Source organism: Choloepus didactylus, chromosome 1 (genome assembly GCF_015220235.1).
Source record: "Choloepus didactylus isolate mChoDid1 chromosome 1, mChoDid1.pri, whole genome shotgun sequence".
Taxonomy (NCBI): Eukaryota; Metazoa; Chordata; class Mammalia; order Pilosa; family Megalonychidae; genus Choloepus; species Choloepus didactylus.
Window position 1 is genome coordinate 154,434,200 of NC_051307.1, and position 12,920 is coordinate 154,447,119.

The 12,920-nt window shown below is 43.0% G+C and overlaps 1 protein-coding gene across 1 annotated transcript in view; it reads right to left on the bottom strand.

The window, feature by feature from the left end:
* The window catches only part of LOC119527598, a 60,779-nt gene extending 55,439 nt beyond the window's left edge, over positions 1-5,340 (bottom strand). Inside the window, exon 1 of the mRNA XM_037827794.1 lies at positions 5,312-5,340. The gene's annotated coding sequence lies outside the window, so the exon portion shown is untranslated. The remainder of the gene's footprint in view (positions 1-5,311) is intronic.
* Between the last annotated feature and the right edge of the window lie 7,580 nt (positions 5,341-12,920).

The following is a 12,920-nucleotide window of genomic DNA, read 5'->3' on the forward strand; positions in this document are numbered from 1 at the left end:
GGTGTGCAAGTATCTGTTTGAGTCCCTCTTTTAATTCTTTGGGGTATATACCTACAAGTGGAACTGCCAGGTCATACAGTAGTCTATATTTAACTTCTTTTTACAATCCTACTAACAATGTACAAGGGTTCCAACTTGTCTGCACCCTCACCAATATTTATTCATTCATTTATTCATTCATTCATTTATTTAAATAGTAGACATCCTAGTGGGTGTGAAGTGGTATCTCATGGTTTTGGTTTGCATTACCCTAATGACCAATGATGTTGAGCACTGTTTCATGAGCTTATTGGCCACTTATATATCTGCTTTAAAGAAATTTCTATTCAAGTCCTTAGCCCATTTTTTAAATTGGGTTGTCTTTTTGTTGTTCAGTTGTAGGAGTTTTTTCTATATTCTGGATATTAACCAGATACATAGTTTCCAAATATTTTCTCACATTCTGTAGGTTGTCTTTTCACTTTCTTGGTAACATCCTTTGATGCACAAAAGTTTTAATTTTGATGAAGTCCAGTTTATCTATTTTTTTCTTTTGTTCCTTGTAATTTTGGTGTCATATCTAAGAAATGACTACCAAATCCAAAGTCAAGAAGTTTTCTCCTATGTTTTTTTCTAAGAATTTTATGGTTTTAACTCTTAGGTTTAGGTCATTGATCCATTTTGAGTTAATTTTTGTATGTGATGTGAGATAAGGGGCCACCTTCATTCTTTTGCATGTGGTTATCCAGTTTTCCCAGCATCATTTGTTGAAGAGAATATACTTTTCCCATTTAATGTACTTGATACCCTTGTCAAAAGTCAGTTGGCCGTAGATTGGCACGTTCATTTCTGGACACTCAGTATGATTCCATTGATCTATATCCTATCTTTATGACAGTACCACATTTTTGATTACTATGGTTTTGTAATAAGTTTTGAAATTGGGCAGTGTGAGATCTCCAACTTTGTTTTTCTTTTGCACTATTGATCTGGCTATTTGGGGTCCCTTGCAATTCCATATGAATTTGAGGATCAGCTTTTTGATTTCTGCAAAAAAAGTTTGCTGCATTGTGATAGGCCAGCATTAGAAGTTTTGCACTAGGTATTTCTTCTGCTTGAAATGCTTGTATCCTTATTATTCTCATGGCTCATGTCTTCCTATTGTTCATTTTCCAGTTTCGTATCTTCTAGTCAGAATGGCCTCAGTTCATCTCTATCACATTTCCTGTTTTAATTTTCTGAACAACAGTTGTCATCATCTGAGGTATTTCTTAAGTTTAATATTTGTTTGTGAGTTTAGTGTTTTTCTCCCTCCTCTAGCATGTAAGGTCTGTGTAAGCAGGGACTAGACACAGGAGACTGGCCCAGCGGGGGATGGCTTCCCATGAGTGGGGTGCACAGGGAACAGGCCCTGGGTGAGGATCAAGCGGCTTGATGAGCAGGGACCTTGCAAATACTGTGTGTATTGTTCATTGAAGTTTCCCCAGGGTTAGAACAGTGCCAGACACATGGTAGTCACTTTTAGTTGCTGAATGAATGAGTGAAAAAGTTCTGGGAGTAGAGACACTCAGGTACTGGGGTAAGGGAAAAATTGCAGTATTATTAGCTTTGGCTGGGATTGTTCAGATTGTCTAATCCAGGGATGCCACCACTAGGGTGATCGATATGCTGGATATACTGGGATGGTTGCTTGTCCTACCACCTCCCTCACCCATGGCCATCACACAGAAGCAGCCTCAGAATTCTATTGAGGCCATGCTAGAGGCTGCTACTCCAGAGCAACCAGACAAGGCAGCTCCTGGAAACCTAATCACCTTCTTGGCCCTGGTCTAACCTCTTGTTTTATTCATGACAAAACTGAGGCCCAAGAAGGGGAAGGGCTTGCTTGGGTTGAAAACAGAGCTGGATCTCCTGACTCCCAAGGTTGTGCTTGTGGCAGATTCCAGGTGATCTCTATCATGTGGCAATTGGCAAACACTGGCATAAAAGCAAGGGAAAGTGTATGAGGTGGGGAGGGAAAGGTCCAGGCTTTGGGTCAGGAGGAACTGGTTTAAATCCTGTTCCTGTCAATTACAGATAGAGTGACTCCAGGTGATACAGTTCATTTCTCTGAACTTCATTTTCTTCAACTGTAAAAATGGGGAGATAATATCTCTGAGTATTTGTGACGGTTAAATAAGACAACGTATGTAAAGTTTTTTCTTCAGTAACATAGGTTTGATGGTGATCAGTAACTGCCTCACAGAGTTGTTACGAGAAATAAGTGAGTTAGTACATGACAAGTGCTAAGAAGAGTCCAGTCTAAGTGCTCAGAAGGGGGACAGAGGCATAGAGAAAGAAATAATTTGCCTAAGGTCAGGCAGCTTGTAAATTGTGCACTTGGGATCCAAACTCAGGCAGTCTGGCTCCAAAGCCCAAATTATGAACTACTACAGGGTATCACCTAAAAGGTACTATATTGTTATTAATGTTCATGTTTTGGAGCATTTCACACCAGCTTTTTTTTAAATTCATTTTTATTGAGATATATTCACATACCATGCAGTCATACAAAACAAAGCATATATTCAATTGTTTACAGTATCATTATATAGTGGTGCATTCATCACCAAAATTAATTTTTGACATTTTCATTACCACACATACAAAAATAATAAGAATAAAAATTAAAGTGAAAAAGAACAATTAAAGTAAAAAAGAACACTGGGTGCCTGCCCCCCCCCCCCCATTTCCCTACTCCTCCATCCATAAACAAGATAAAGGGGAGTATGGTCCATATTGCTTTCCCAATCACGTTGTCACCCCTCACAAGCTACATTTTTATACAATTGTCTTCAAGATTCATGGGTTCTGGGTTGTAGTTTGATAGTTTCAGGTATTTACTGCTAGCTATTCCAATTTATTAGAACCTAAAAAGGGTTGTCTATATTCTGTGTAAGAGTGCCCACTAGAGTGACCTCTCGGCTTCTTTTGGAATCTCTCTGCCACTGAAGCTTATTTCATTTCCTTTTGCATCCCCCTTTTGGTCAAGAAGATGTTCTCCATTCACACCAGTTTTTGATGCGTGATTGCAGATGTTCCGGTTTGCTAATGCTGCCATTATGCAAAATACCAGAAATGGATTGGCATTTATAAAGGGGGTTTATTTGGTTAATAAAGTTACAGTCTGAAGGCCATAAAGTATCCAAGGTAAGGCATCAACAACAGGGTACCTTCACTGAAGGATGGCCAATGGCGTCCGAAAAGCTCTGTTAGCTGGGAAGGCACATGGCTGGTGTCCACTTGCTCCCAGGTGGCATTTGAAAATGGCATTCTCCAAAATGTCAGTGTCAGCATCTTCAAACTGTGTCTCTCAGCTGCAGGTAACAGTGAGCTCCTTCTATCTGAGCTTTTATAGGGCTCCAGTGAACTAATCAAGGCCCAGGCTGAATGGGCGGGGCCACACGTCCATGGAAACTTTCAATCAGAGATCACCTCCTAAACAAAGGTGTCACTCACAGTTGGGTGGGTCACATCTCCATGGAAACAACCCAAACCAATATTCCAACCTAATCAACACTATACGCCTGCACCCACAAGATTGCATCAGAGAACACAACTTTTTCTGAGGGACATAATATATCCAAACTGGCACACAGATACACAAACTACACACAAATACATACACCAGAATTGGGATCATTCCCAATTCTGGTGTATGTAAGTAAAAGAAAATGGTCACCAGCATTGGGCATTGCCAGGAGAAGATCCCTTTCTAGAAAGAGCTTTTCCAGAAAACAAAAACAAGTGACCTGCAGGGGTTTTCTGAGAAAATGGAACATATCTTATAGGGTTGCTAATAAGCAACACCTGGTGATAAAACTAGTTTCAGTCCAGCAGAGAGAGCTTATAAGAATGGACAAACATACCATACTAATCAATGCATATCTGCTCCCCACTTTGTAAGACCCTCTGTTTCGGTTTGCTAAAGCTGCCAAATGCAATATATCAGAAACGGGTTGGCTTTTTCAATGGGGTTTTATTTGGTTACAAATTTACAGTTCTAAGGCCATGAAAATGTCCAAATTAAGGCATCAGGAGGAAGACACTTCTCTGAGGAAAGGCACCAGGTTTCCTCTGTCACATGGGAAGGCACATGGTTATGTCTGCTAGTCCTTCACTCCTGGTTCTCGTTTCAATGGCTGTCTCCAAACGTCTCTGTTCATTTCTCTCTCTGCTCTCCTGCTTTACCTGCCTTTTATCCTCTCATAAAGGACTCCAGTGAAGAATTAAGATCCCCTTGAATGGGCTGGGGGTCACATCTCAATTGAAATAGCCTAACCAAAAGGTCCCACCCACAATAGGTCTGCCCCCACAAGAATGGATTAAAAGATATGGTCCTTTCTGGGGTACATAACAGCTCCAAATCAGCACACCCCCTTACGTAAAATGGAAACAATATCAGCCAACCAGAGCATTTCCTCGCTTGCTTCCCACTTAGATCTCCATGAACTTCCCCTTTCCATCCTCTCAGTGGAGCTCCCTTCTACTTTCTGAGTGGGATGCTGATGGATTCATGAATGGCTCAATAAAGCTGTGAGATCCTAAATTGCATGAAAAGTTTTTCTTTTAACACTCTATTAATACACTTCTAAATCTTGAGTTTGTCACTTAATATTTTATGACAAGCATTTCTTCGTGTCATTTCCTGTACAGTATATGTTGTGGCGCAAATACTTAGGTGTTCCAAAGCTAGCACTGATCCATTGATTCATCAATGAATATCTATTGAAGGCCTGCTGTGTATGTGCCCAGTGCTCAGTGCTAGGTCTTACTTACGTTATCTGAGGGTGACTCTCTCCCTCTCCCCAGCTTCCTGGAGAAGGGATGATGGGGGCGAGGGCTGAAGGGCTGGGAGTGAGGGTGGGGGCGCCTGTCCTGAGAGGGAGAGGGTGGAATCTCCCTGCATGCCCAGATAGCGCAGCAGCCGGCTCCAGCTCAGGATCCCAGGGGACAAGAGAGGGATGGCAAGTATAGGCTGCTTCCTGCTCTCTTTTCCATACAATTCATGGAACAATTTCCATAAAGAGAATCCTAGCTATTATACCCAGAGGCCGGGAAATCCCCAAATGCCACGTACTGGGTCACCCTGCCCTGGGGAAACCGGGGTGGTGGCGGTGCCACCTAGGGAGGAAACAGGGCTGCAAGCACGCACAATCTCCATTGAGCCCCGGCCCCAGCCGGGTACTGAGAATTTAACCCGGGGCCACGTGGTTTGGGGTGCCGGAGCAGCCTGCCCTTCTTCGGACCCTCTCCCAGCCCCCCGGGTCCCGGCTCTGCGCCCCCCACTCACACTGGCGCAGGGTCCCTGCGTCCCTCGCCGCACCGGCCTCCCGCGTCGGGTCCCGCGCCTTGGCGACGCCTGGGAGGGGCGGTCACAGCGACCGCCGGGGGCGGGGACCGGGCGCTGGCACCCGAGGGCCGCAGCGGGGAGGGCGCGGGAGGGAGAAGAGCAGAGGCTTCGGGCAGGAAATATCGTCCCAGGGTGTGTCGGAGCCCAAAGGCTCGGGCTTTTAGAGATCCTGGTGTCCTGGCTGCCGGCCGGGCTTGTCGCAGTCAACTGCTCTGCGAGCGGCGAGATCTAATCACGAGTGGAGGAAGGAGGACCCGTGTCCTGGTCATCACCGGGTGCCAGGGGGGACAGAGGCAGGCCTGGCGAGCTCAGACGCCGCGCCGGTCAGCTGACGGGCAGCACCGGCACCCTGAACGCGGTTTCCCAGAGAGACGATGTTAGCAGTGGTGGTTACTTCCCACATCCGCTGGGAAGAGGCCAGTGCCGGGGGACATACTCGCGTCACCACCTGGACCTGTCCTGTCCACTAGAGGTTTCGATTTGCGGCTCATTTTGTTCTCTGTCTCAGGAGGAAAGGGGCAAGGGAATAAAGGAAGCTGCCGAGGGCTGGGCCTGTGAAGGAGTTTTTTGGGGACTATTAAGGAGAAAAGTCCAAAAGCAGCTGCAGCTTTCTGGAGAAGTGGGATGAAATCTTGCTGTGGACAGTGGATATGGGGTGTGTAAACTAAAGATGGAGGGTGTGTGGTAGGTAGAATAAGGGTCCCTAAAGATGTCCATGCCCCGAGCCTTGGAATCTGTGTATATGTTACCTTACATGACAGACAGGACATTGCAGATGTGATTAAGGTTACAGATTTGAGGCGGCCAGATTATCCTGGATTACCTGGCAGGTTTGACCTGATCACGTGAGCCCAGGAACAGGAAACCAAGAACCTGTGGTCAAAGGAAAGATGAGAGGATAGAAGTAAATGCAGAGAGATGCAATGTGAGTAGGAGTCTGCCCGCTATTGCTGGCTTTAAAGACGGAAGAAAGGGCCATGAGCCAAGAAATGCTGGCAGCTCCTAGAAGATGGAAAACACAAAGAAATGGATTCTCCCTTAGAGCCTCCATAAAGGAACACAGCCACCCTGACAATTTGACTTTTGTCCAGTGAGACCTGTGTCTGGCTTCTCCAGAACTGTAAGATAATGGATTTATGTTGTTTTAAGCCACTAAATTTGTGCTAATCTGTCACCGCTGCAACAGGAAACTAATTCAGGGGTGAGAGAGGTAGGGGCAACAGACCTGGCTGGCACCGCTCCCCAATGTGTTCAGGAGGACCACTCTTTCTCCTCTTTCCCCTCGAGAGTCCCACACTGCAGCCTATCAAGTTGGTGTGTATCAAGAGGCTTGGGGGTAGAAGAAAATTCTCCCACAGCTTCCCATCACATTTAGAATAAAACTCAACCTCCTCACCATGGCCCGGGAGACCTGCCGCAGCCAGTCCCTGCCTGTCTCTTCAAGGCCTGCCCCTTGCCAGCTGCTTATTGCGCTCCAGCCCAGGCTTCTTTCTGTTCCTCAAACTTGCCACACTCATTTCTGCCTCAAGGACTTCTACGCTGTCAGAGATGCCTTCTCTAATGACACCATCCCCGAGCACTGGCACAATGCCCTGTTTTATATTCTTCACAGCATTTTCGTTTATTATTTGTTTTGTTTATTTATGTACTATTGGCTTCTCGTCCAGAACAAAGTTTCTTCAAGGCAAGACCTTACTGGTTGTGCTGGTTTGGATATATTATGTCCACCCAAAAGCCATATTCTTTAATATAATCTTGTGAGGGCAGACATTAATCTTTTGATTGAATGTTTCTGTGGAGATGTGACTCAGTCAACTGTGGGCAAGACATTTGATTAAACTATTTCCATGGAGATATGGCCCCTGCCCATTCAGGGTGAGTCTTAATTAAATCACTGGAGTCCTGTAAGAAGAACTCAGAAGGAGCTCAGAGCAGTTGAGAGGGACATTTTGGAGAGAAGCTAGGAACTGACACTGACGCTGATGCTTGGAGATGCTTGGAGATGCAGACAGAGGCCCAGAGACATTTTGGAGAAAGCCATTTTGAAACATAACCTGGGAGCAAAGTAACATCAGATGCCAGCCGTGTGCCTTCCAAGCTAACAGAGGTGTTAGCAAACTCAGGGCTTCATCTCTTAGCTTAGCATCTCCAAACATCCTTCTGTCTACCTCTCCCAGCGTCTCCAAGCACCTGGGTCTATGTTGGCTCTTAGCTTCTCTGTGCTCTGTCTCTTCATGAGCTCTCTTAAAGTACCCCAGTGAACTAAACACTGGATGGGTGTGGTCACACCTGCTTGGAAATTATCTAATCAAAAGGTCTCACCTACAGTTGGGTGAGTCACATCTCCATGGAAACAACCTAATCCAAAGGGCCCACCCTAATCAAAATCTAACAAATCTGCCCCCACAAGATTGCATTAAAGAGCATGGCTTTTGTGGGGAACATAATAGATTCAAACCAGCACAAGTAATAGGGTTTGTTTGTTCTTATTAAGCCACTAAATTTTGCAGTGATTGTTCCACAGCAATATATATACAAAACTAGTATACCTAGGAACTTCTTTCTCGGTAATGGAAGATTTACAGGGTTCTCAGTGGTGCCTGGCTAAGCCTCTGATGACCTCTCCGATATCCATTGTCCACTGCTACCTTGCTAACACAATTAGTGTTTGGCATGTGGGTCATAAGACAGGTGAGAAAGCAACATTCCTCAGTATCCCTTGCATGTGAAGTAGTCATGTGACATAGCTCTTGCCAAGGAGATATAAGCAGAAGTTTTCTTTAAAAGGAGGCAGGCCCAGCTGGCATGATATTTTTGCCTTGTTCTTCCATTTCTTCTTGCTTGCAATACAGTCAAAGTGCTGAAGGTGAAACGACCTTTCTGTACATGCTGTCATCATCAGGCATCAAGCACACGCCATGAAAGGCTGAGCAGATGGATGGAAAGAATCAGGGTCTCTGATGGCATCCTGGAGCCACTGTTTCAGCCTGGGCTGCCCCGTTCTGGGTTCTCATTACATGAGGAAAAGAAAAACCCTGGTTTAATTAAGACAAAACTGCTCAGATTTCTGTCCCCCACAGCAGAATGGGGGTTTACCAAAATATGAAGACTTTAATGCATCTGACGCAAATACCCAGTTCCACACTTTTAAGAAAAGTGTGGTGAGCAATTTTCACACTTTTGATTGTGACTGTTTTATTTAAACTTTGTATTGTTGACCCATTTCTGAAGCACATAGGAACTGTTCTGAAGAGAACAGGGACTAGAGAGGCAAGAAAGGGGACACTACTTCTTTGGGTTCTTAAGAAGAACACTGGGTTTCAAACTGAGAAAATGAAAACCAGCCCTTCTGGCAGCCAGACCATGATTTCCCAACTGCGCATAAGCAAGCTTGGACAGAACCCCACCCCACTCCCCTGTCCCCAACAAGACAGACAAGGCCACTCACCAAACACAAAATCGATATCTTCTGATGAGTCTGAGTGACTGCTCCTCCTTCACCAATGACAAGGCAACTCTAGTGCTTCCCCCTTCTAGATAACAGTTACTTAGATATCCAGTTACCAAATTTGCCCCAACCTTCCCTTAGAATCACCCAGTACAAGCCCCAGTCCCATAAGAAGCCCCTCCCAACTCCCTCTTCCTGAGCCTTCTCACGGTTCCTCTGGGGGACTTCTCTCCTGCAGCAAGCCCAATAAACCCAACATCTTTTTTCTTTAACTGCTCCTAGTGGGCTTTGTTCAGTGGGCTTTAACAGAAGACTCCAAAGCCAGAGCTTTAAGCCCCCCTTACCTATAGTGTTTCACACAAAAAAAGGTTCATGAAGTGGTGCGAGGAGGCTGATAAAAGATGACAGCACTAGGGAGGATGTTGGAACTTGCTAACTTGCTCAACTTTGGCCTCAAATAACTTTTTCTCTACCTGCATGTCTGATTCCTTCCAGCACGGACTGGAGGGATAAGAGGAGGACTTTGTACCTATCTTGTTCAGCCCCTTCCTCCACCGGAGTTCTTGGGAAACTCTCCTTTTTGCTCTTTCTGTAGTGTTCATTCCGTCCTGATTGGGTCTCTATGTGAAAAAGAAGCAAGAATCTTCAATGAGAACACAGTGAGACACTTGCATCAGGCAGGTAAGGTTTCTAGAATGTGCTTCCCTCAGGTGGGGCATGTCTGAGATTTACAGGAACTAGATGTAGTAATTTATAGGAACTAGTGGGGTCAGTGAGGATTGGCCTTGCAACCATTTGTAGGTGTCTAAAAAATGTCCTGACCTGAAAAAACATCCCAAATGAAAGTCGTAACTAAAAGGATCTTACAATGTTTTCCATTGTGAAGCTCACATGGAGAAGGATGTTTAAAAACAAGTTTCAAATAGTTTTTCAATGAGGTGAATGGGATGATGATACAAACTGAGTCTTAAACATGGGCTGTTTCAGAACTTCTCATCCCTGGCTGCGCATTAGAATCAGCTGGGGGCTTTAAAACACTGCCCATGCCCGGGACCTGTTATGGGTTGAGTTGTGTCCTCCAAAAACGCATGTTGAAGTCCTAACTCCAAGAATGTGACCCTATTTGGAAATAGGGTCTTTGCAGAGGTAGTCATTAAATTACATACTGGAGTAGGGTGGCCTCATAATCCAATATGACTGGTGTCCTTATGAGAAGGGGAGAAGACACAGGCACGGGGGAGAATACTATGTGACGACTGGGGCAGAGACTGAAGTGCTGCAAGCCAAGGAACCCCCAGGATTGTCAGTCACTGTCAGGAGCCAGGAGAGAAGCATGGAAGAGGTTCTTCCCTACAGATTTCAGAGGGAGCATGGCCCTGGCGACACCTTGATTTTGGACTTCTAACCTCCAGAACTGTAAGACAAAATTTCTGTTGTTCAAAGCTACTCAGTTTGTGGCACTTTGTTGTGGCAGCACTAGGAAAAAAATAGGCCTCCAGCCCAGACAAATTGCATTGGAAATTCGGTGGGGAGGGGAGGGGATGGGAGAGGAAGGGGATTGGTGGGGAGGGGCCCAGCCAGCAGTGTTTGCTCTCCAGGTGATTCTAATGTGCAGCCAGGGTGGGAAAGCACCTGTGCGTGGAAGTCCGCTAAGACCAGGAACTAGGTCTGGGTCTTTGGGTTTTTATAATAAAATAAAATAAAAAATTTATATTCCAGTAACATATATGCAACCTAAAATTTCCCATCTTAACCACTTTTAAGTATATGACTCAGTAGTGTTCATTGCATTCACAATGTTATGCTACCATCACCATCAAAACGTTTCCATCACTCCAAACTCTACCAGTTAAGCATTAACTTGTGGTTCCCCACCCCGCATCCCTTTCCCTGGTAATTAATATCCTAATTTCTGACCCTATGTATTTGCATACTCTAATTATTTCATATAAGTGAGATCATACAATATTTGTCTTTTTGTGTCTGGCTTATTTTATTCAACATGATATATTCAAGGTACATCCATGTTTTCACATGATCAGAACTTCATTCCTTTTTCTCGTTAAATATTCTATTGTCTTGTATTTCCTTAGTGATCTTCTGACTAGACCTCTATTCATTATTGAAAGTGATGTATTAAATTCTCCTATTAAATGTAGGACTATCAATTTCTTTCTTCAAATCTGTCAGTATTTGCTTTGCATATTCGGGGACTCTGCATATATATTTATAATTGGTTTATCTTCTTGTTGAATAGACACCATTATCAGTATATATTTACTGTCTTTGCCCTTTGTAACTATTTTTGACTTAGCCTATTTTTTCTATTAATATAGCTACCCAAGCCTCTTTTGGTTACTACTTGCATGGTATATTTTTTTCCACCCTTTCACTTTCAACCTACTTGTGTCTTTGAATTGAAGGTGAGTCTCTTGCAGACAGCATATAGTTGTGTTATGCTTTTTTATCCATTCTGCTGATCTCTGCCTTTTGATGGTGAGTTTAATGCATTTACATTTAAAGTCATTGCTGATCATGCAAGACTTTCTTCTGCCCTTTTGCTTTCTAGATTTTGTAAGTCTTATAAGTTTTTGTCCCTTAATTCTTCCATTAATGTCTACTTTTATATTTATTTTATTTTTTGTGTTGTACCATATCTATCTGGATATATTTTTCATATTTTACTTGTAGTTACTATGAGGTTAAAATTTAACATCCTAAAATATAACAGTCATACTTGGTTTGATACCAACTTTATTCAACAGCATACACATAAACTTTTCCTATATGTGTCCATCACCTCACTCTTTAAAAATTTCTTACCAGTTATGTCTTTGTACATTGTATGTCTAAAACCATAGATTTATCATGACTTTTTATACATTTGCATTTTAGCTACTGTGGGAGGTAAGAAGTGGAATTACATACCAAAAAAATACAATACAATAGTACTGGCATTTATAATTACCTAAACAGTTACCTTTACCAGAGGTCTTTGATTCTTTATGCTGGTTTGAATCACTGTCTAGTGTCCTTTCCTTTCATTCTGAAGAACTCCCTTGAGAATTTCTTGTAGGGCAGGTCTAGTGGTGATGAACCTCCCCAGCTTTTGTTTATCTGAGAATGTCTTAATCTATTCCTCATTTTTAAAAGAAAGTCTCCCTTGATGTAAATTTCTTTGTTAGCAGCTGTTTTCTTTCATCCCTTGCCTCCATGGTTTCTGGTGAGAAATTAGAACTCAGTCTAATTGGGACTCCTTTGTACATAGCTTGTAGCTTTTCTCTTGCAACTTTCAGAATTCCCTCTTGTCCTTTGCATTTGATAGTTTGAGCAGTATGTGATGAAGTATATTTTTCTTCATGTTTATTCTGTTTGGTGTTCTCTGGTTTTCTTAGATGTAGATATGTATGTCTTTTGCTAAGTTTGGGAAGTTTTCTTTCATTATTCCTTTGAATATTCCTTCTGCCTCACTCTCTTTCTTCTCCTTCTGGGACACCAAGATGCATACATTGTTATACTTGATGGTATTCCAGAGGTATCAAACTATTTTTCCTTTTCATAGTTCTCTATTTTCTGTCTGCTCCTCAGCCTGACTCATTTCAATTGTCTTGTTTGAATTCATTGATTCTTTCTTCTGCTGGCTCTGATCTGCTGTTGAAACCCTCCTGGGAGTTTTTCATTTCAGTTATCATGGTCTTCAACTCCAGTAGTTCTGTTTGGTTCCTTTTCAAAATTTCTATCTCTTTACTAAAATTCTTATATTGCTCATTCATTGTTTTCCTCATTTCCTTTCATTTTTTTCTGTATTTCCCTCATCTCCTTGAGCATATTGAAGATCATTTTTTAAAGAGTCTTTGGTATATCCACAGTCTGGTTTTTTTCATTGATGTATTTTGGATTTTTATCCTCTTCCTTTGGATGGGCCATCACTTTGTTTATTTCTTTTTTTCTTATTAGGGAAGTTTTGGGTTTACATAACAATCATGCATAAAATACCACATTCCCATTTACCACCCTATTATTAACACCTTGCATTGGTGTGGAATATTTGTTACAATTGATGCTAGCACATTTTAATAATTGTACTATTAACTATAGTCC